The sequence below is a fragment of the Bidens hawaiensis genome, unplaced genomic scaffold (assembly GCF_021521415.1).
Source record: "Bidens hawaiensis isolate Kalapana, Puna unplaced genomic scaffold, B.hawaiensis_p1.1 tig00000097_1, whole genome shotgun sequence".
NCBI classification, from domain to species: domain Eukaryota; kingdom Viridiplantae; phylum Streptophyta; class Magnoliopsida; order Asterales; family Asteraceae; genus Bidens; species Bidens hawaiensis.
The window spans coordinates 1424941-1449550 of record NW_027491017.1 but is presented as its reverse complement, the minus strand read 5'-3'; the positions used below and the strand labels follow the sequence as shown (position 1 = coordinate 1449550).

Genomic DNA, 24610 nt, shown 5'->3' with positions numbered 1-24610 from the left:
TTGCAAGCATGTTTATTAGCTAACAACTTCCAGCGGCCTCGGTTCCACTCAAGGATCTCTCTCACGAGAGGCAGTAAGAGCTTCACTATAGCAGTCAAGCAGTGATAGCTCTACAGTATACCTTTATTCATGTATTTGGCTCCCTGAGCCACCATTTCTTTCGCCCTTCCCTGTCTCACTGAGCCGCCTAACCCAAGTAGTTATCGGTCGTTCCATCATTCGAATCTTTCTTCCTCCCGTCTTGCTGGATCCTGTACCTGCTCATCACTGTGCTCTTGGTAAAGGGGCTTTAGTCTCGGAAGTTTCCTAGCATTGGAGTTTGATCTCTCAGTCGTTCATTCTTAAAGGCATAATCTTTCGTGACAAGCGGAGGAGCAGGCAACAAGAGCATGTAGAGTGACCTGTTCAATGGGGCATGGTATATCTGTTGCTGTAGTACGATAAGAAGAGTCTGTAAGGGCCCCGGTTCTCGACTGAGATGAAGAGGTAACCTCATGTTCTTAAAAACAACATAAGGGCCCAATTGGGGGGAAGAGAAGGTTCAATGAATATATATTAAATTGGACTTTAAAATAAGATTCAATGAATTAGAAGCATTCGCGGTTTTCAGTTCGTTTGTCATCATCTTTTCTCCTCATCGCTAGCCTGTTTCCAAGAGGGGGGAGAGAAGGTCTTTCAAGTTGGAGAGCATATGAGATTTCTCCATCGCAGCATTGCATCTATCGACCGAACAAAGTAACTTTCGAAATGGATTGGGAAGGAATGCTAATATGTATTTCAATTGTTGGACTAAATGAATAGGCAAGGAAGGCAAGGTCACAGCCTGCCGTCATAGCTTGCCCCCCACCCCTTGCTTCGTACGAGACAGAAAAGGAAAATCAAAAGGGAAATAGTGAATCAAGATCTAGACTATCCTCTATCCGGATATATATGCCCCTATGAGTGACTATGCCGATCTTTTTATGTTTTGGCCACGCACGTTTCCGCTAAGAAGAAGAAGGTTTGGATCTTTAAACCTTAAGAGGATGCTATCGAATGTGCTCTTGGCGCACGTGAGGGATGTGACCTATGTTAGGTCCATAAGATAGCACAGCTTTTGGTGTTCTATGATTCACCTCCGAATAATGAGTAGATAGGGAAGAGCTTTTTATTTTTCTCTTCATAAAAGACTGATGGGTGGAGCAAGAGGTCAAATTACTATAGAAAGAAGAGTTGTAAACTATAGTACTTCTTTTTCTAGTAGTAAGATTTAGGGTTTTTTCGTTCCTTCTCTTCGATAATAATATCGATTTGAAATTATAAAAATTCCTCTTGATTCTCTTGTGTTCAGCGAAAGAACTGCCTAAGCATACTTTTTCGGATCCAAACTTCTTTGTTCTTTCTAAGTCTTCGTCTTGCATAGAACAACACAACTGTTGCAAAAACGGGTCTTTCAGTAGTAGGCAGCATCCCCCCTTAGTTATAAGTAAGCGGAACCATTCCGTTTTGGTTCTTCTCCACATTCATACCGGGCTATCCAGGGGATTTTAATAACTGAAATTTTGATATAGAAGAATCTCCTTATTTCTGAATAGATTATAGCATCATTTTCTTTCAAAGATATGAAATCACCTTAGGAAACTTGAAAAGAAGTAATGCTGGCTATTACATTATTGGCCTAGATCCCAGTACTATTCTGGCCAGGGTATGCTTGTTGAATTGAAGGCATACTGCACACTGCTTCAAATAGAAAGATATTGGTTTAATCTCAAAGCCTCGCTAGAAGACGTTCCACAAAAGAATTATTTCTCTTGTTCCTTGAGTAATTGAGGAAGCGAAGCGGGCTGCTTGTCTAGCCTCAAGCCCATAAGAGAAGTATTGCTCTGGACTAGGATGGTGCTGTTCTGCTTAAAACTAGGCTAGGAAATGGGCCTAACTCCACTCGGATGAGAGAGCTTCCTATAGGTTGAAAGTGTTGGAATTACGTATGCCCGAGACACATATTTATATTAATGTGGCTAACTGTGTTTGATCCAAGTCGGGTCATACCCAATAACAAGCTAGACAACACCAAATGTATTCTTTTAGTGATTTGATCATTTAAACAAATACCGAACACTACGCGTTTAGAAAATTGGTTTTCTAAACAAACACACTTGAGGATTTAAATAAATTATTTGGATAATTTGTTTATATAAATTAATTATTTAATTGGTTAAATAATTATATATATATGTATGTACATTTTATATAAGTGAGTTTTATAAAATGAATGGAGATGGAGATGTTTTAAATGTTAAAACAAAATAATAAAAAAAAAAAAAAAAAAAAAGAAAGGGAAATAACAAAAAAAAAACGGCCACCCCATGTGGGTGGGTTTTTTGGTCCAATCAATATGCCTTCCTTCCTTTTGGGTCCATGTGATCTCTTTATTATTACCTCCATCCAAGACATGCAAATGAATCCATCAATTTTGAATTTCAAGTGCAAAGAAAACTCTCTCTATCTCTCTCTCATATCCACGGCTCAAGTGGGCAGGAAAAAGGAGTTTGTGTGAGCTTCTTTTGGTGTTTAAAATCCTAGCAACAAGTTGGTGTTGTTGAAAAAGCTTGGGGTATCAAAAGCTTGAGGGTTTCTACTTGCAACCTTGCCATTTGAAGACATCATCATCTTCATCCACCTACATCTTCTTCTAAAGGTAAAAAAGAGGTACATTTACATTATGTGAGCATTTTTGTTCTTGTAATATTGATCCTTGGCTTTGGGTTTTAGTTTTACATAATGGTATGTTCAATAACAAGTCTTAAAATATAAGCTTCCGTTGCGTTTTCTAGTTAAATGTGGTTAACTTGACTTTGATAAACTTGTATAAAACCCAACAATGGTATCAGAGCCGGTTACAAGGACTTATGCTCCTTGCATGTTCATAGATTTCGGGTTTTTCATGGGTGAAAAGGGGTCCGAAATTTTGGTGGATTTTACCCCATGGTTTTGTAAGATCTTGACATGCATGCAAAGATCTTAGGAAACCATTATTAACATTTGGATGTTGAAAATAAAAAATATATATAAAAAAAAAAAAATTTTTTGGGCCGTAGCCTCTTGGGGGGGGGGGGGGGGCCGATTTTTTTTTGGGGTTTTGGGCATTGGTTGCTTAGGTTGCATGCTTAGAACATTTGGTATGTTTGGATGTGTCATAACCGAAACCTAGACCTTGGATGTGTTGATTGTTGTTTGTGTATGTTGATTATGTTTATTATTCAATATGGTTGTAATAATTCATAATCTTAGGCTTGTGTAATTTATTTATTCATAAGTTGGTTTGTAATAAATAGATTAGTTGCATTTTCTTTTTTTAGAAAAATATGTATTAGGATACATTTTGTAAAAATTGAAGATGCAAGAATTGGTGGATTTGGGCCTTGGACCGAAATTTTGGGCTTGTTGGGCCTCACCGGCCCATCATGGGATTCAAGCCCATTAGGCCCATAAATTTCACTCTTGGGCCCAAGAAGACTTTTGGGAGTTTGGAGCCCATTAACAAGCCCAACAAGAACACAACAACTTGGAGAGGATACTTGAAGCATTTGGATGCAAGATCAAGTGGGAGTCAACATTCCATCCTTGTGTCATGTTTTGTCCCTTAGGTGTGACTTATGACCTATACTTGTTTCGGCTAACAAGTATGGTCAAACTTAGCGGTTCTCGGTTATGACTATATTTTGCATGTGTTTGCTTGGTTGTTTGTTTTACTTATTGTAATGTGTGGTTGATAGATATTAGGATATCCAAACCGTCACATAGGAACGACAACAAGCATAAAACGGGTTCTAATATATATTTGGTAATATCGCGTCAATTAGTTTAATTAAATGGGTTTATTAAAACTAAGCGATTACTCACATATAATAAAATTGGTTTTATTATAACTAGAACCTTGAAAATTGGTTTTCAAAATCGCCATATTTCTAAATGCATGTTAGGATATGGCATAATGTTTTTCAAACTAGAATATTGGAAAACTTAAAAATCCCTTTTTCATAATTACCAAGGAAACAAGTCTAACACCATCCTTTTGTAAGACACTTAACGTATTAGGAAACTTTAAATGGGATAAAGGTCACCTAACCATTTTAGAGCAAACTAATATACTTAAGGTAATATTAACATATTTGTGGGATAAAGGTCACCTAACCACTTGTATGTTAATCTTACATGTTTATACAAGTAGGACGACTTGAATTGGAAACCATGTGATAAAGGTCACCTAAGCATGGGGTCCAATGGTGTTGATGGGATAAACATGCCAACACGAAATAAGGATTTCGAATGGTCCCATACCTCTAGAAGTTGCAAAGGGTTGCAATTGTCAAGGTTGACTACCTTGTTAAATCAAATAACGGGATAAAGGTCACCTAACCGAAATTTGATTTATCGTTGGATTCTAGAATTTAATTATTATTTTAAAATTTGGAATAAAAGGGTATTAATAATTAAATTGTTTATAATACTAAAATAAAACTTTGTTAAATTTTGTAGATGGCCGCTAACAATGCAAACACCTCTACCCATAACACCCGTAACCTATCCTTAAGAACCATCCTTGAAAAGGATCGTCTAAACCATAATAACTTTATGGATTGGTATCGCAACTTGAGAATAGTTCTCAAACAAGAAGAGATATCATATGTCTTAGACGATCCCATTCCCGATGAGCCTAACGTGGAAGATGAGGAGGCGTATAACGATTGGGTCAAGTACACCAAAGATTCGGTGCAAGCCTCTTGCCTCATGTTGGGGACTATGATTCCCGAAATCCAAAAGGATTTCGAGCATCATGGGGCATACGACATGATAACTCAATTGAAGGAAATGTTCCTTCAACAAGCTAGAGCGGAACGTTTCGAAACGGTTCGAGCGTTTCATGCATGTCGTATGGAGGAAACCCAAAGCGTCTCATCTTATGTCCTAAAAATGAAAAGCTACATTGAAAAGCTTCGTAGGTTGAATTGTCCCGTCTCTAATGAGTTGGCTACGGATTTGATTCTCAACTCTTTGACCAAAAGGTTTGAAACCTTTGTCATGAACTATAACATGAATGGGTGGGACAAAAGCATTGGTGAGCTTCACGCAATGCTAAGAACGGCTGAAGCGGGAATGGGTAAAAGGGTTTTACCCGTTCTAACAATCAATGAAGGCAAAAGGGGACATAACTCCAACCCCAAAGCAAGTGTTGCTAAGGGCAAGGGCCACGTCCAAGGAAAGGGAAAGAGGAAAGCCATCACGCCCATCAAACCGAAGGAAAAGAAGCAAAAGGTTGCGGCGCAAGATCCATGCTTTGAGTGTGGAGAGATAGGTCATTGGAAAAGGAATTGTCCGACCTATCTCAATGCGTTAAAAGATAAGAGGGATGCGGGGCATACCTCAGGTATTATCTTTACTATACATATTGAACTAAATGTTATTTCTTCAAATACATGGGTACTTGATACCGGATGTGGAACTCACATTTGCAATTTGTTGCAGGGGTTCAAAAGAAGTAAACAACTCAACAAAGGGGACATTAGTCTCTTTATGGGCAATGGAGCAAGAGTTGAAGTCCAAGCCCAAGGAGACTACATATTAAAGCTTCCAAGTGGTTTGGAAGTAATTTTGAAGAATGTTTTGTATGCTCCTAAGTTAAGGAGAAACATTATTTCCGTGTCTCTTTTAAAACAATGTGGCTTTGATCTTAAGTTTATTGATTATGATATTCATGTTTTGATGAATGGCATATTTTATTTTAAAGCTATACCCATGAATGGTATATATGAAATAGATCAAAGTGGTATGTCACATAATAGTTCAATGTATAATGTCAACACCAAGAAACTCAAGAAGGACTTGGGTGATTCCTATCTTTGGCATTGTCGCCTTGGACATATAAGCAAGAATCGCATGCAAACTCTTCGCAAGAGTGGTATTCTAGAAACCAATGAGTTTGATTCATTTGATGTATGTGAATCTTGTTTACAAGGCAAAATGACAAAGCAACCCTTTAATAAAACTTTTGAAAGGTCAAAAGAATTATTGGGTATCATACATTCGGATGTATGTGGTCCTTTTAGACCAATGACTAGGAATGGTGAAAGATACTTCATTACCTTTATTGACGATTATAGTCGATATGGTTATGTGTACTTAATGAAACACAAAGATGAAGCTTTTGAAATGTTCAAAGACTTCAAAACTGAAGTAGAAAGACAACTTAAGACAACAATCAAAGTACTTCGTAGTGATAGAGGAGGTGAATACCTAAGTGGTGTTTTTCAAGATCATCTTAAGAGTTGTGGAATTATTTCACAACTTACTCCACCTGGAACACCACAACATAATGGTGTGTCTGAAAGGAGAAATCGTACCCTATTAGATATGGTTCGATCGATGATGGCTAGAAGCACTTTACCTCTATCATTTTGGGGCTATGCTTTACTTTCCGCTATTCGCATATTGAATATGGCTCCAACCAAGAAAGTGGAGAAGACACCTTTTGAAGTATGGCATGGAAAGGCTCCATCGCTATCATTCTTAAAAGTTTGGGGTTGTGAAGCTTATGTAAAGCAATACACCCCAAACAAATTAGAAGTCCGATCCACTAAGTGTATCTTTATAGGTTATCCTAAAGATGATTTAGGATATTACTTTTACGATCCTAGTGAGCAAAATGTTATTATTGCTCGAAAGGGTAAGTTCTTGGAAACTAAGTTCCTTGAGGAAGGAACTAATAGTAGAACAGTGAAATTTGATGAGGATCAAGAATCACAAGATGATACACAATTGGTTGATACTAGCACTCAACAAGAGGTTGTTGAAAGTGATCAAGTGGTTGATCAAAACACACAAAACGTTCGCAGATCTGGTAGAATTAGCAATCCACCTGAAAAATATGGATTTTTTGTAGAAGGTTGCTACGTGGTAGATTCGGATGAACCGACCACATACCGTGATGCAATGTCCAAGAATGATTGTGACAAATGGCTTGAAGCCATGAACGTTGAGATGCAATCCATGTATGACAACCAAGTTTGGGAATTGGTTGAACCACCACTCAACTCCAAAGCTGTTGGAAGCAAGTGGGTTTTCAAAAGGAAAACTGATATGCATGGAAACTTGGATACTTATAAAGCAAGACTTGTAGCTAAGGGTTTCACTCAAACTCAAGGGGTTGATTATGATGAAACTTTTTCGCCTGTGGCAATGCTTAAGTCTATTAGGATATTATTTGCCATAGCTGCACATTATGATTATGAAATTTGGCAAATGGATGTCAAGACCGCTTTCCTAAATGGATATCTTGAGGAAGATGTCTATATGGTTCAGCCTGAAGGTTTTGTCGATCCAAAACATCCTAATAAAGTATGCAAGTTAAAGAAATCAATCTATGGATTGAAACAAGCATCTAGAACTTGGAATCATCGTTTTGATGAAGAAATCAAAAGTTTTGGATTCATCAAGAACGCTGATGAGGCTTGTGTGCATAAGAAAGCTAGTGGGAGTATAATTACCTTCTTAGTATTGTATGTCGATGACATTCTACTATTTGGAAATGACATTCCAACCATGGAAAGCGTTAAGGCTTGGCTTGGAAGTAGATTTTCCATCAAGGATCTTGGTGAAGCTGCCTATATTTTGGGAATAAAGATCTATAGGGATAGGTCAAGGCGCTTGATAGGTTTGAACCAAAGTACATACATTGATAAAATCTTGAAAAGGTTCAAGATGGAAAACTCAAAGAAAGGTTTTGTACCTATTCAAAGAGGGACCATATTGAGTTCAGCTCAATGTCCAAGCTCAAAGGGTGAGCAAGACATGATGAAACAAATCCCATATGCTTCTGCTATAGGATCCATCATGTATGCGATGATATGTACTAGACCGGATGTGTCATGCGCTTTGAGCATGACAAGCAGATACCAACAGAATCCAGGAGACAGTCATTGGATGGCTGTTAAGAGCATATTGAAATACCTTAGGAGAACTAAGGATATGTTTCTGATATATGGATCTGGTGAGGAGGAACTCGCTATAAAAGGTTACACGGATGCGAGCTTCCAAACTGATCGAGATGATTCTCGATCACAATCTGGGTATGTGTTCACTCTTAATGGAGGAGCTGTCTCTTGGAAGAGCTCAAAACAGGAAGTGGTAGCATTATCCACTACAGAATCAGAATACATCGCCGCTTCATTGGCAGCTCAAGAAGCTGCATGGTTGAAGAAATTCATTACCGATCTAGGGGTGGTCTCTTCCATTCAAGACCCCCTAGAAATCTTTTGTGACAACGAGGGTGCGATTGCACAAATCAAGGAACCTCGTTCGCACCAAAAGACAAGGCACATAGAGCGGAGATTCAACTACATAAGGGATGAAGTTGAAAAGGGAAAGATATGTATTCGCAAAGTTGGAACTGATCAAAATCTTGCGGATCCATTCACGAAGCTCCTAGAAAGACCTAAACATGAGCGTCATGCGAGTGGCTTAGGACTTCGATATTCTAGTAATTGGATTTGATCTATTTTGTATTAAAGTTTAAAAGACTTTTGTAATTTAACTCTTTTATATGATTATGGAATCTTGAGTTAAATTCTAATTTTGCATGTTTAATCCATGAATAAGTTATCTTATTCTAAAAGTCCGTAGTCGATCACATTTGTGGGAACAAATATGAAGCAAGACTATTATGAACTAGGTTTGGTGGATATTCATAAGAAATGAATATGGAGCATAGGTTTGCTGCCAAAGTTCATAGATATTTGTGGGATACAAATATTGGACTGACCCGCTCTCAATATTACTACATGGAGTCGATTGACTTGATCATTAGTAATCTTGAGTAAAGGAGAATTTCATATTATCCTTAGACCTGAGATGTATATTGGGTCTTGATTTTCACCGAGTATTACACTTTGACTCTCCCCTTCGCTATTCGTAAAAGATGGTACATAAGGATGAGCTCGGGTGGAGTATAAAGTGATAGTGAGAGGCGTATACAGTCAAGACGGAATTTGTTCCTCTTATGTGTTGAGAGTTTAGATGTCTAAGGCCTGATAAAGTTGAATTGTAAAGAGAATGATCACCTATGTCTCTTAGATCCAACATGACATCTAGTAACAAAGGGATATAATGATAGATTCACCTAAATCATATCAAGTAAGGGACTTGAAGGGATGATGTTATTGAATGGCACTTCGTCAAACACATTAGGGGTGGTGAACTGTTGTTAGGCGGTATTCACCACTTGCATTAATTTTCTATGTATCTCGTGCAAGTGGGAGATTGTTGGAATTACGTATGCCCGAGACACATATTTATATTAATGTGGCTAACTGTGTTTGATCCAAGTCGGGTCATACCCAATAACAAGCTAGACAACACCAAATGTATTCTTTTAGTGATTTGATCATTTAAACAAATACCGAACACTACGCGTTTAGAAAATTGGTTTTCTAAACAAACACACTTGAGGATTTAAATAAATTATTTGGATAATTTGTTTATATAAATTAATTATTTAATTGGTTAAATAATTATATATATATGTATGTACATTTTATATAAGTGAGTTTTATAAAATGAATGGAGATGGAGATGTTTTAAATGTTAAAACAAAATAATAAAAAAAAAAAAAAAAAAAAGAAAGGGAAATAACAAAAAAAAAACGGCCACCCCATGTGGGTGGGTTTTTTGGTCCAATCAATATGCCTTCCTTCCTTTTGGGTCCATGTGATCTCTTTATTATTACCTCCATCCAAGACATGCAAATGAATCCATCAATTTTGAATTTCAAGTGCAAAGAAAACTCTCTCTATCTCTCTCTCATATCCACGGCTCAAGTGGGCAGGAAAAAGGAGTTTGTGTGAGCTTCTTTTGGTGTTTAAAATCCTAGCAACAAGTTGGTGTTGTTGAAAAAGCTTGGGGTATCAAAAGCTTGAGGGTTTCTACTTGCAACCTTGCCATTTGAAGACATCATCATCTTCATCCACCTACATCTTCTTCTAAAGGTAAAAAGAGGTACATTTACATTATGTGAGCATTTTTGTTCTTGTAATATTGATCCTTGGCTTTGGGTTTTAGTTTTACATAATGGTATGTTCAATAACAAGTCTTAAAATATAAGCTTCCGTTGCGTTTTCTAGTTAAATGTGGTTAACTTGACTTTGATAAACTTGTATAAAACCCAACAGAAAGGCCCCTCATGGAAGGAGCATTTCCTCAATCTCATCCAGAAATAGGAGCTCGAAACCTTGCAAGCGGGAAAGCTTCTATCTCTTATAGAGAATCGACATAGGGGAAAGAGAACTACAAGAAGTCTACAACCTTACTAATAACTAAGAAAGGTGCTTTCCTTTACTAATGCAAGACTCCTCTCATTCTCAAAGTAGCTGTCTCCATCCCGCTATTCCTGCTTGTTGAATAGAGTAAGCTTCTCTTATTTCGCTGCCTCTGCCTCTCCTCTGGTTAAGAACCCCCAAATCCACAATGACAATGATTGCTTCAAGGTCCATCTTAATAGAAGACCCGATCCATCTTCTCTTGAATCTCGACATTTCATCCAAAGAATAGAAAATGGTTAAAACATGCCGATTGGAGAACGTATTCCCTTCCCAGCTATTAGTGAAACAGGGGCCATCACTCTAATACGAATCGAAAGAATCACTATCGGGTTTGGTACCAACCAAGATTATCGTGGTTGAAATACCATCAATTTTTCATAGTTATTAGAGCTTCTAATTAAGTCGATTAAAATAATATTCTGATTCAATCAGTATTATCTCGTTCATACTCCTCACCTGAGAAGCATTTCACTAACCACCTGAGGAGCAGTAACAAGTACCTCCCTTGGGGTCGGGTAGCTACAGTCACACACAGTTCCTGTACACAGTAAGACAGTAGCTGCAGTAGCTACTGTAGCGTAAGACAGTCACTCTCACAAGTATGGTTTAAACAATGTTCTATTGGTTTGACCACCAGGTTTAACAAGTTTGAAACACAGGGTAGATGGTCTAGCTACCCAACTGTAGCTGCAGTAGCTACACTGCACCTCCTTAGCCGGTAGCCAGTAGCCAGTGGGTAGGAAACCTTGTCCGCCAACTAAAAAAAAGTGCGATTGAGAGTGGATTTCAGGTTCGATAGTGTCGAGAAGGTATTAGCCACCGGTGATCGTACTTTCGTAAAAGCACCATTGGGCGGTGGTTCCTCTTCTCTTCTTCCTCTAGAACCTCGAACAAAAAAAGTTCTCGGCATTAGCTCGACTAAGAGTTCCGAACAAAAAAAGTAAACTTCACTTTACTTAAGACGAAGGAACCGAGTGCAAAAAAACAAAAACCGGTTTCGCTTCAAACTACTAGTAATTAAGACTAAAAGTAAGGAAGTCCTTTTCTTGACTTTGGCCTGCGTTCATTATACCTACCCCCTTTTTAAAGAACTTTATTTCAATCTCAACAAAGAAATGAAAGCATAACTCTTTGCTTGTTGTCCTCTTACTTACTCAATTGTGGAGGTCTCTCGGGTGTCTGATCCGATCAGTCTCGTGATGAAGAAAATTCCGGTCTTCCACTAAGAAAGGTCTCGTCACGACAACTCAATTTGTCCGTTAAACTACTAGGGGCTCCCCAACGTTTTGTAAAAGGGAGGGGAGATTTGCTCCTCATCCGGGGGTTCATTTCATTCATTATGCACTCAAAAGTGAAGGTCTTAAAAACTTCATAGAATTCATGATCGGCCATTCCATTTGTGCTTTCAGCAAGTAGGCAACGCGAATCAATTTCTATGCTTCAATCGGATACCAATTGCTTGGATGCGTTTGAAGCCTCGAGATGACTTGCAGAAAAAAGGCTTTCTAGGTTTGTCTTCTGTCTCCGTAACAAATGGTCCATTTATTGATGGGCAAACGACGGGGATTGAACCTGCGCGTGGTGGATTCACAATCCACTGCCTTGATCCACTTGGCTACATCCGCCCCTACCCCCACACAGGTTTCAGTCTCTATCTACGATCAGATCCTTTCTGAACTCCCCTATGACCGCTATCAAAGAGAGGCTTTTTCATATACTATAGTTGCAAGTCTATTGTTCTCTTTCCGAATTAGGTGAAACAAAGCTTCAAACAAAGAGGTTGGGTTGTTCACTTCATTGATTTGACTTCACTTTTCTTAATATTAAAGAAAGAGAGGGGCCGGGCGGGCAGTAAAGGCTCATTTAGTAGACAGCGAGCGAGCAGCAAGTACCTACTCCTATCAAAATGAAAAGAAGTTGAGCTTGAATTGAAGAAGCGAGCCCCTATCAGAGAAAGGAAAGCCGTTGCGCGTTAGCGCATCCGTTCTCGTTAGTGCCCTTCCTTCAGCTGGCTTCGCCTTATCTATTCATCTCTTTTTTTAATGGATATTTAGGGATCTCTCTTGTTCATAGATCTTGAAACCAGATCTATCCCCAGAAGAACCAACACTTAAAGGGTGTAAGCAACGGAAGGTTCTCACCCTGTCCCCGACAATGTTCTCCGATGATGTCCCTGGGCGAAAGGGGACACCATTCTCTTTCTTTCTTCAATCTTTCCGATCTGGACAAGTGGGTTGGTTCGTTTCATCCTCCTATCTACGCAATTCTCTGTCTTCGTACGTGATCATGTTGGGCGAAAGTTGTAGAGGAGTGGCTGTGAAAGGGCTCTTCCCCCCTTTCCATTGAAGTAGAGAGGGCTTCCTTATCCGCCATTCCGGCCTATTATAGGGATTTTACCGATGCCGAAGGTAGCTTGCTTACCAAGCCACCCACTTGAGAAGCTGTTCGCTAGAAAGAAGCGACGAGGAAGCGAAGCTGTCTACGAAGCTTTGCTTCTCCCCCTGTAGTCGTAATACTCAGCTCGTCGCTACTTTGATTCAAAAGGTAACCGATGGTTCCCGACTTTCTCTGGTTTCCGCAACCGTAACCCTTTTTCCGATTACATAAACTTTTTCTTTTTCATAGTGATACGCTCTAAAAAAGTGAAGGATAAGCTACCCTTCTAGAAGAAGCGGTAGCTTCCTGCATCCTTCATTCCTACTTCCTCCTTCGGTGAGAAGTTCCCTTCCTTAAAATGAAAATAAAAAAGAAAAAAGAAAAAAGAAAAAAATGTCTGATTGGTCTGCTCAGCAAACGTACAAAGTGGACCGCTGTTTGGCTAACCCCCTTCTTCCCATTCGGGTTGGGTTGACCCAGAAGTACAGTAATAAGGAATGGAACCGCTTGAGAGTCGTCTGAAGTTCACATTTGGGTAAAGACGACTGACTTTGGAAACGGAACACGAACCAATTTAAGCTATTCTGGCTTCTTGTTGAGCGTAGCGAAATCAAGGTTTATGGAGAAAGTCAGCGAAGTTTCTATGAGGTTCTACCTTTGCGCAGTCTCGCTCCACAGTGACAGCGGAAGGCTCCGCACCTGAGCCTCGTTAGACTCAGCAGAAGTGTAAGGTGTAAGTGAAGATAATAGAAGAGATGAAGTCCGCCCCTTATCCTAGTCTATATCCACACCTGACGCAACTTCGTCTCACTACTACTTAATTAATTCATTAATGGCTAAACTTTTTCATAACCTGAGCTTTCCTTAACCAGTTGACCTTACTTCGTAACCTTAGCCTATCTTTCTTTATAGTTCGACTAAGTGACTTCGTAACCGAAACCTACTTTTTTTCTTACTGTAGCACAGGCTTTCGCCACTTCCAACGGGCCCTTCACCCCTCTTTTTTCTTAGAAAGAGCGGGGCCTTACTTATTCAGGGGGTGGGGGAACCCGTAGGAAGGGGGGACGAACCGCCAAATTGACATCTGAAATCGCCAACATGAACACAAACGAAATCTTTAATTTCGTATAGAAAGAAAACGAACCACTTCTATTATCGGAGCCAACGGAGCGGTATATGAAGAATGGCTTTTTGGTCCCTTTCGTCCAGTGGTTAGGACATCGTCTTTTCATGTCGAAGACACGAGTTCGATTCCCGTAAGGGATAGGTACTCATTCCCGGCCGCTTTCAGTTAGTGTTCATTGCTGAGTGATTGCTCGCTATCTGGCTAGAAAAGGTGGTCCGGAAGCTTCCTCTCTCCCAGCAAGCAAGATGAGATCACCACTTCTCTCGGACTTCCTTTACTTCGTAACCTTAGCTTTAGATGTCCTTTCATAGATTCTCGAACCTCCGACAGACATAATATCCATATGCGTTATTTCTCTCCTCCCCTTAGCCATAGAGTCATCTTTCCCCCTTTTTCACTATCTCGCCCAGCATATCTGCTGGAGCAAGAGCATATCCAAGTCCCCTATTCAGTTGAATCAGATCTAGTAGCGCTCACTGCTGAGGCGAAAGGAAGGAGCAAGATACGGCCAAAAAGCCGGAAATTCTCACGCGGGAACAAGCGTAGGCCTGTAGCGCGCCCTTCAACCAGGAAGAAGTGCTTATCTAGGCGAAGCGAGGAAGCACAGTTGCGCGCCTCTCCATAACCCATCTATACTCTAGAGGTATTAGTACCAAGCTAGAAGATTGCTGTGTAATTTCATAAAGAAAGGTGTGTGAACCACAGCGAGTCCGGGTTTCATTTCAAACTAGCTTCCTGGAATGAACCTACCTTCATAATAGGTTATAACTATCAATAAAGTAGGAATGGCAGAGAAGGAGATGCGCTTTCTTGAGTTACAGACAAGGAACTCCATTCTGTTGACTCTACCAGATAGAATAGAACCCTTCTTTTTTCATAGTCTAGTCAAAAGAAGAGTTTGATCCTGGCTCAAAAGGAACGCTAGCTATATGCTTAACACATGCAAGTCGAACGTTGTTTTCGGGGAGCTGGCCAAAAGGAAAAGAGGCTCCTAGGGTTTATGAGAATCATATATAAGATCTCGTCTAAAGGCAGGGGTGAGCTTTCTCACTATACAATGTAAAAAAAGAACCAACGACGATGAAGGAGGAGTAGGAGCTAGCTTTCATTGAAGTAGGGGCGGAATCGAAGCGAATCAATTCTGAGTTCATGCCACGACGATCTATATGGAAGGGAGTTTTCTAGCAAGCAGGACTAACCTGCCACCGGTTACTTTATCAGGGCTCCGCAGGAGAAGAAAGAAGGTCCGGGTCCAATTTCTAATGAATCGAAGGTCCCCCTTACTCCCTATTCTCTCTTAAAGCTTTATAAAACTCTAAAAAGGGTTGGTTAAGAACTATTGACTGTAAACGATAGCAGTTACAGTCACTAAATGGATATGCTCGCCTTTGGAATGAAGATGGATGAACAGGCACTTGAGCCTGGAACTGATGAAATTCGGGTAAAACAAGGAATCGGTCACTATACCGGGGGGCTAGACATGACCGCGACTTAAGATTCAAGTACTGTTGAAAAGACTAAAGGAACGGGGGAATGACTACCTGTAATACAGGCTAATACAGAATAAGCAAGGCATTAGATTACCAGATCCTGGACACAATCTTCCTAGAGAGGAGAGCCCCTGCCTTTTCTAGCCTCTCCTTCTTGCTTGCTTACCTAGCTCTTGTCTTAGTGACTCTTCCTCTTTTCTAGGTTTTTCTGAGGGTAGATTTTTCGTTTGCCATTTAATTGGATCCACCTCGATTCGATCAATAATGGGATTCTTGGCTAGAGAAAGGTTCTGTGACATGGACGCCCATCCCAACTCGGTCGGTCGGTTGGCCCACCTAAGATATTCAAAAATGATCGATCAATTTGATCAAATTTGAAAAAGTCTTTCTCACTATTCATAACAGTGGATCTTTCGATCAAGATGTTCTCGCCTCCCCCGTTTGGGCTCTCGCTCGAATCGGAACCGGTAGGCTTTCGACTCAATCTAATACCCTACCTACCGGGGGCCAATACAATAAAAGATAAAGTTTGCACATGGGCTCATTATCTGATGCAGAACCAATGCGAGAGGGAGAATCAATATGGGAGAAGCGGGGATTGAGAGCTTTCAAGAACCAGTGGAAAGGAAAGACTTGTTCCCTGCAATCCTTTCTTTCCAAAGATAGTCATTAGTGCTAGGGCATAAAAGCTTTGATTGAATGAACGCCACCTTGGTTGTATTGTTTTCAAACAAATCCAATGTTGGGCCGGTAATAGCCGAAGGTAAAAAGGGGGAGATAGAGAAGAGGAGATTCAGAATAGTCACTCCACTCCATGGATAGTACACACAGATTCTTCTTTCATTTGCAATTCCTTTCGGGTCGGAAACGTGGGCTACTGGTGGGGCTGTGCCCCTTCTCCCTCTTCTTCCGCTTTACAACAGGAATAAGGAACCTTAGAATTCACCCTGATGAAAAAATGGGATTTGAGAGGCTAGCGAATCGGAATTGTATGGAATGTCCTACTCCTGCCCGAGCTTTCCGATCAACCAATCCCCTATTTCAGGGACATCTGTGTTAGGTAGGCCCAGGGATCACTGATTAGTCGAAGGAGCCCATCCCTCTGGCCTATCATTTATTGGTCGATCCGGCTGGCGGCTCCTGCGGGGGCCCTTTATACTAGTTTGCTGCTAGGAGTCCCTCTAGTCGAATCCATAATCCATAGAAGTCCCAATAGAAGTTTACTGACATGGCTCTTCCATCGACGATCTACTGCTCCCTCTTAGTTGCAGATGCCCATGATTTGATTCGAAAGCCCTAGCCAGTGATGAATCCCCAGGAAGAGAGGACTATTGAATTCCTCCTCCCTTCAGTCCAGTTTGAACCCGTCCCAGCAACGAACACCTTCCTACTACAAGGCTTTGCTCTGCCCTTCCACTAGAATTCACTTCGGGTCGGAGGCGCAGCTAGTCCAACTTCTTGAGCAGCCGAGAGATTGAAGAACGAACATTTGCTTGAATTCCTTGCCTCACCCTGAGATGAGAGGGAAGGTCGATTTGACTCGAATCCTGGACCTGATCTTTAATCCTACACCGGTTAATGATGCGATGGGAGAAGTTTTTCTTTTGTCATTTTTCATCAATGTTGGCCCAGTCGTCCAAGCCCAATCCCAATGGACAAACATTAGCCCCTAGCTCAATAATCCACCCTACCCAGTCCCTGAAAGCCCTCCCGGGGGCCTAGACCTTCGAGTCTTAAGCGGCTTTCATCGTTGACGAACACTTGCGCTAATAAGACAAAGAGGGAGTCTTTGCCTTGAATGAATCAGTAAAGTAACAACGGATTAGTGGAATGAGGGATCAAGAGACAGATAGGGGGAGAATGGAAATCATTGGTGGACCTTCCCTTGAACGAGTCACGGAGCTCTCAACGGAGTGGTTTAGGTTCTGGAATTCCATCTCTAGTTGGGGCTTTCGGTTCGAAGGTTATAAAATGTGGTGCGGGTTCATCTCTCTCGACCAGTTCAGGTTCAAGGGAGGGTGATAGAGGGGACCCAGACTTTAGATCTCTTCTCTAAGGCGAGACGTCTCTTTCGTATCAAGAGTGTTTTAGGGAGGCCAGGGGAGACGGATTGGATCGAGAGGCGATGTTTATACCTCTTCTTTATCTATAGGATTCCCATCATTTGCAGTCTCCGGTGAAGGAGATAAAGGCGAGGGACCGAACATGTTCTATCCTCAACCTCCATCCGTCATTAGTAATCTCAATTCGCTTTTCCTATTCCCTAGTACAATGCGCGCTACAACTAGCAGCCCCTTACTAGTAAGGGAAAAGGCTAGTTGTAGTGCAAGGGCTGATGAAACAGCAACTTGTTAGGACTAGGTTTTGGCTCGCCCCTTTATTCTTATTAGGAAGATAGGTTTGGAACCCTATACAAGGGGCTTCTTGCTGCTCACCCCTATCTCTAAAGGGGCGCACACTCGTTACCACTAAATGACGAAGCCGGGAGTGGAAGGAGGGACTTGAACCCTCAACCTCAGCCTCGGCAAGGCTATGCTCTACCAATTAAGCTATTTTCGCCAGCTACGGTAGTGGCGAAGCACTACTGAGCAATTCACGTATCACTTGATACTGACGACTTCTGTTTTTCCGGCGGACCACAGTCTTGACCTCCGATCGAGCTACGAACACGAGTAGGTAGGCGGCTAGGGGGGCGGCAGGGCTGCGCCTTTTCAATCAATCTCCACCCACTCCGCTATTGGTGCGAGCTGTAAGGAGTCTTGATCTCGAATCAAGCTGGGGCGTCATCTGTCTTTTAAGTTAAGTCATTTCCTAAGAAGGCTCCTCTTATTCTTTCTACGATAATCCAAACTGCAAGCTCCACGAGTCTGTCGGAACCAGTCGATTCCTGAGCCATTTGGTCTCCCTTCTCGGTTGGCCTTTGCCAGCCACTAGAGCAAGTAAGAGAACCTACAGTGAATGCCGCAGATTTTTACCGGATTGTACACCTTTGTGTCTGGCTATGTATATGGATGTGCATAAAGAAGGGACGGGGCATCTCTATCCTTTTTTGGGGGAAGAGAGAGGGAAGAAGATGTAGCGGCACCTCACGAACTTCTTACTGGATCAGTACTATAAGCATTTTCGAGTGTTTGGATGCACGTCTTTTGTTCATATTCCTGCGCAGTTAAGAGAGAAATTGTCCCCAAGGAAACCACTTGTGTCTTTCTTGGATATGCTCAGTCCAGGTATAGACGCTATGACGTGAAATCCAAGAGACTCGATGTATCCTTAAATGTTATCTTTAATGGGGGCGCTTCATCTTTTCCTTAACCTAATTAATAAGCCCCGGGGGAGAATGATGATGGAGATGTATTGCGGCCTTCTCCTGTTCATCAACTCTAACCGCATTCTTCTGCAGTTGATGTTACGGATCAGCCTCACGCTTCAAGCAGCTTTGCTCAGCATCTACTGCCGATTGTCAGCCAGTTCAGCTGACCTCAGAGGATTCAAGTCACCCGGCACAGCATGTTTATTCTCGGCAGCGATGACAGTCTCTTTCCCAGGGTCAGACTACTCCATAAGATCAGCAGTCTAGCCCAGTTGCTCCCCTTTTAGGCGCTTCCTCTAGTTAAAGAGTGAACTCAGGAGTTCCAGGCAGGCGATAGGGGCTTCGGGGGGATAACATGAATCATATAAGCCTGAACCCTATTAGTTATGTGCTTCCCCCTACAAGAGCTGGGCTACTACCCTAATAAAGTTCTTCCTTGCGTATAGTATTGGGAAGATTGAGTCTTTCTCTAATATAGTACCGAATAGTTAGATTAAGCATTAGGCGCAACTTCGACTATAAAGCATCCCGTTAATATCTTCTCTTTCTGTCTTCAAGCTTCAAGCTTTTATCTAGGAGCTCGGATTCCAGTCCTATCGTTAGAAAGCAGCATAGTTGGAATTTCTTCCTGCGGCGAATAAAGGAAAAGCTCTCGGTAGTTGCGGTGGAATAAAAAAAAAATAGATTATTGCTTTCGGAACCATGAACTGTCTGGTCCTCTCTTATGATAGCATCGTCATCCATGCAGCCTTTCTTTATCCCTTGCTTTTTACGGCCCCGCTACTAATAGAATAAAAAGACTAATGTTCCGTTGGGTGCTGCCTTAGTTCGCTAGCTTCGTTGTATGGAATGACCGGACTGACTTCAGGGAAGTTTTTGTGGTAAAAGGAAAAGAGTTGGGTTCTCTACCGAAGCCGTTATTGGGCTTTCCTTTTCACCAGGGAAACTCCCACGAGCTTTAGGATAACCTCTGTCTTCATGTTAACATCTTTTTCTTACTCTTTCATTGGGCCTTTCGCCTCCCTCGAAGTAAAAACTCTCCAGTGTGACCAGATCAGCCAGAAGCCTTGGTGTGCTAACCAAAGAACCCGCCCCAGCAGACCCAGTTTCCAAAATATTGAGTGGTCTACGCATAACACCTCCTTACGGGGCATCTTCTCCATCCCCGTTGGTCCTTCCAAAACCTACTTCTCTTTTATTTCTTTTATTTTCTTCTTTTATTTCTTTTACTTTAGTAACAAAATAAAGTAACTGGCTGATGGGAGACCTGTTCCACGTCTTAGCTTCGACCTCCCAGTCACAGCACAGACATGCCTGACTGAGAAACAACCAACAGCCTTGTTCCGAGAGTATAAAGAACCCCCTCTAACAAAACAAAGTGGCAAGAAGGATGACACCCATCATTTTCGAAGGTGTTTGTACTGATCAGACAGGCTGGATAAGTCAAGGCAAACCCACTTGAAGCTTCATTTCCTGCATTTCGGATATGAAGTTTCATTTGAAGCTTTATACAAAGGTGTTATTGAGATATTGGGCCCTTATGGTATCTCGTACACATTCCGACGATTGGCCAAGCGAATAAGTCAACTTCAAAGTGGATTTTTTGTGCGAAGAGTGCGTTATGACCCGTGGCCGCCTGCCTGGTGGGGGTGGCTCCTCCGTTGTGGTTAAACGGGAAACCCGACTCTACGAACCTGAGGAAATGCTGCACAGCAGTAGTAGGGGCGTTAAGACCGGAGCTTTTTGTAGTTCTAGCAGGAATGCAAGTGAATGAATCCTATCCACTAGCGAGTAAAGTGCTTACGCACCTTTAGAGAGAGGGGCGCGCTAGCGCTTGACTAATAGAAGCTCTTGCTTGCTGCCTACTCCGCGAGCCTTCACTGCCCCGTTCTGTAACTTACCTTGTCCGTCCACGAGGCTATAAAAAGAGAGAAAGGGGCGGCTATCTATCGGGAGTCGTTTCGGTTGTATGCCACGAGGTCCCTATGGACAAGGGGACAAGTGAATCATCGCTTTTGGGCGCAGGAAGCCCTCTACCAGATATCCCATTGCATTCCATTGTCTCTTATTGTACTGTACCATATCAGACCAGCTACATCTATTGAGTGAGAGAAATGTAATCTATTTCATTATATTTTCTTCATTTTGATACTGATAGGGATCCCCATTCATTCCTAGATTCCCGGATTGATTGTCCCTACCTAACTACATGGTAGTGGTCTAGGGAGCGCAATTGCTAGAGCACGGGAGAATGAAGAGTAATGATTTCAGCAAGAGCAGTCGGACGGACTACTATAGTGAGTCTAGTGACTACTAGAGTAGAGTTAAGTCAAAAGGTATGGTATAGCAGCCTTTCTGAGCGAGCCTCTGGGATCTCCTGTAAACCCCCTCTGGGATCTCCTGTAAACCCTCTAAGATATCCCGACCCTACTATCATTATGCCTTTGCAATGTTACTTGGTTCAACTCTATTTGTGACCTTTTCTCGTATGTGGGACTCTCTATCTTCTTGGGTAGATAATCGATCGTCTTTCATTTGGATAGTGAGTTGTTTTTATAATAAGTCAAGTCAAGAATCATAATCGAACTAGGGGAGCTTGCCAGGATGGCTTGGTAAGCAAGCAAGCAGTTATGCAGGCGCCAACTACCAGTTCTTTCTCTTCTTTCTTTTTTCTCATCAAAAGAAGATTGCTGGAAGAAAAGAGATCCGGTCTTTCGTTCGCAACAAGGTAGCCATAGGGAGAACCTGTGGCTGGATTTAATCCTATGCCCTCAAGTTCTTTAAGTCCGGATTCATGGATAAGCCTTCAGCTAAGAGAAGGAGAAATGCTATAAGTCAAAGTCAACTTCGTTCACCACTACATTATTTCAGAACCGCTCCGTGGGCTTCCCTGAAATAAGATGTGGAATAGCGCAAGCTAACAAGTAAACGAGTGAATCTTGCGTAAGTGAACGGAATGCTGTTGGCATGTTCGAGCTAAGCAAGTAAACTACTTCTCTTAGTTGCGTAGGCGAAGTGAGTTGGCTGTTTCGAGCTAGGGTTAAGCGAGCCAGAAGTGATCCAAGCTGGAAGTGAGCCGGGGTTCGTAAGCTAAGTGAACGGGGAGCAACAGCTGATCGAAAAGCAAAGATAGGCGCAGTGATCTACAAGAGTGGTAGAGGTTATTGAGCTGGTGGCCGGCCCCCGACCAAAAAAGACTATTTCCATTGTTTTTACAACTCGATGACATATTTCCCCCAGAAAGTATATAGCAAATTCTTTCTGTGAAAACGGGGAAAATGAAACGTATGGCAGAATTAGAAAGTATACAGCAAATTCTTTCTGTGAAAACTGGGAAAATGAAACGTATGGCAGAATTAGATCCTGATCCTTTTTTTGGACCGAGCAAAGCAAAGAGACTGAAAGTAGATAGGAGTACAAGGGCATTTCAAACAAAAGGTGCATTTCTTCAGTTGATAGAAGAAAGAGTGCAGCCCAGCGCTACGGCTTAGTTAGGGGGCAAAGAGTCATGGCTGACTTATAAGGAGAGTCTACGGTAAGCAAGAGAGTCCACGGCACCTAAGCTATTCACATATTAGGATTGGTTAGTAGTCTTTGATTATGAGACTAGGGAAAGTGAGACCATAGCCCTAAGCTCTTCTTTAATAGCTTATAATGCACTGGGAAATAGAATAAAAGATTGATATCCTATTGTAAGCAAGACCCAAATCTAAAGCCAGAATCAAAGGCAATGCCACAGGGAAGTGAAAGGTGGCATGAAAGTAGAATCAGATCTCCGAAGCAGAGTGGCTTGAATACATGTCATGCTTGAAGACTGCTTGAAAGCTAATCCTGCCTTCCTTCTTGCTTGACTGACTTTCAAAAAAAGCAATTCCACCGGGGAAGGATCCACGAAAGCCCTCGCTTGCTACCGCTTTACCTTGCCTTCCAATCGTACTTCTAGCGAGGAAAGCCTTCTAGCAAGGAAGTTGCAGCTTACCGTTTGCCTTTCTCCTCTTTCAATCTAGTCTGCTTTCTCTTCCTGCTAACAATCGAAAAGATATGTCCGAATGTTGAGCCTCTTTTCAGACCGGCAAGTTGAGCTTGAGCTTTCAGATGAGATTGCCTTAGTCGAGAAGTGTACTCCTTTCACTCTCCCTCTCCCGTTTATTCATTAGGGCGAGCGGCTTTGCACCTACGGGAGAGCTAGTTAGTATGACTTCCTGTAGGGAGATAGCTAGTTAACTTCATCTCCTGCCTTCTTCATTAAAGAGAGCTTTTTCCCTGTTGAGACAGATAGTTGACTTACAAGCCCTATTCAATAGGGGCTTAGCTAGTGTTTGAATCCACTTGCAGGCAAGCCCCATGCGGACTTCGCGGTACAATCTGGAGCATAATATCCCACCTTCCAGCACTTGTAACAAGCATTCGTACCGAACTTGCACTCACCAGCATGACTCTTCCCACACTTATAACAAACATCTGAACACTTACTCCATCTTCACTCACCACCGTGTGCCTTGCCACAAGTCTTGCACGACTTCTTCTCCCATACCCTCTGCTTCTTGTCTCTAGGTTCCACAACTGAGTACCAGGTCGTTTAACAAGGACGACCCACTTCTTATATTTCTTCTCTTCTCCCATCACAACATCCTCCACAGCCAGGTCCTCATAAACCATCTCTGCGAGTTCGACAACAGAGTCAAAAGTACCAGGTTTATTCGCCTTGACTAGTATGCGAACATTCTGTGGCAATACTCTCACATAAAACTTGATTCTTTTAGCATCTGTGTTAACGATATCGGGCACCAACCTAGACATTCGGTTGAACTCTGTGGTATACTCACGGTATGTCATCTTTCCTGCTTTCAAGTTCAAGAACTTCATCTCCGCCCTCTCAACTTCGGCGTCAGCACAGAACCTCTTCATCACTAGCTCTTTCATATCATCCCACCCCATTTCCTTAATCTCTTACTGACTCTTACTCTGCTCAATCGACTCCCACCAGTACATTTCTTTATCACTGAAGGATTGGGTAGCATTACCCACAGCTTGGTCGGGACGACACTCGCTAATGCGGATAACCTTGTCCATAGTGGTTATCCATTGGAGAGTAGCGATTGCGTCTCCCAAACCTATCAGCTTCGGCGGATCGCAACTTTTGAATGACTTGTAGTTGCACCCACCTCGACCTCTTTTCCTATCATCAACTTTCACTGACTTAACCACACTTGAGTCCTCCTTCTCCCTTTCTTCATCTTTCTTACGATCTCCTCCCGCCCCTTCAGCAGTTCTTTCACGGTTTCTCATAGACCCTTAAGGAGTCAAGTTCTTCACATCAGTGGCTACAGTTTGAACGATAGCTGTGATGTGCGAAAAAATATATATAATTAAACCAAAATCCGCAACTTAAGTATTAAATTTATAAACACGGAAAACCTAAAATTCACACAACCGGCAAGTGTACCGATCGTAAATAGTATAGCCTAAGGAAGCCCGAGTATCGAACACAAGGACACGAGAGAATGATCTTAATACTAAACCCTAACTAAGACTCACCTAAGAATAATATTTTATTTGATTTTTAATTTAATTAATTTAAAACTAACTTAACTTAACGAAAGTAACTGGAAAACTTAACGGCACTAATAACGAAAATAAAGATACAACTACCTAGGCAAGAATCCTATTGATAGTTCAACGGCTAAAGTAATTAACTAATCACACGACACCGGGATCTTAAAATAATCAACTAAGGTTCTTTAAAGTTCACTAGATCACCTCTCGGTCTCACCAACTAAACCTCACAAAAACAATAAGATTGAATAAATGCACCGGGATAAAGATTACTAAGGTACCCTGATGACGCATCTCCTCTCGGACACAACGACACAAAACCCGCTTAAAATTGGTACTAGCCATTCTAGGGATAAAGAGGTAACAAAATCAAACCCGATCTAAGACACTTATTTGCATG

At 41.7% G+C, this 24610-nt stretch overlaps 1 pseudogene; it reads right to left on the bottom strand.

Annotated features, from left to right (window-relative positions):
• Window positions 1-605: 605 nt before the first annotated feature.
• Window positions 606-23520, bottom strand: LOC143558982 (small ribosomal subunit protein uS4m pseudogene; annotated as a pseudogene).
• Between the last annotated feature and the right edge of the window lie 1090 nt (window positions 23521-24610).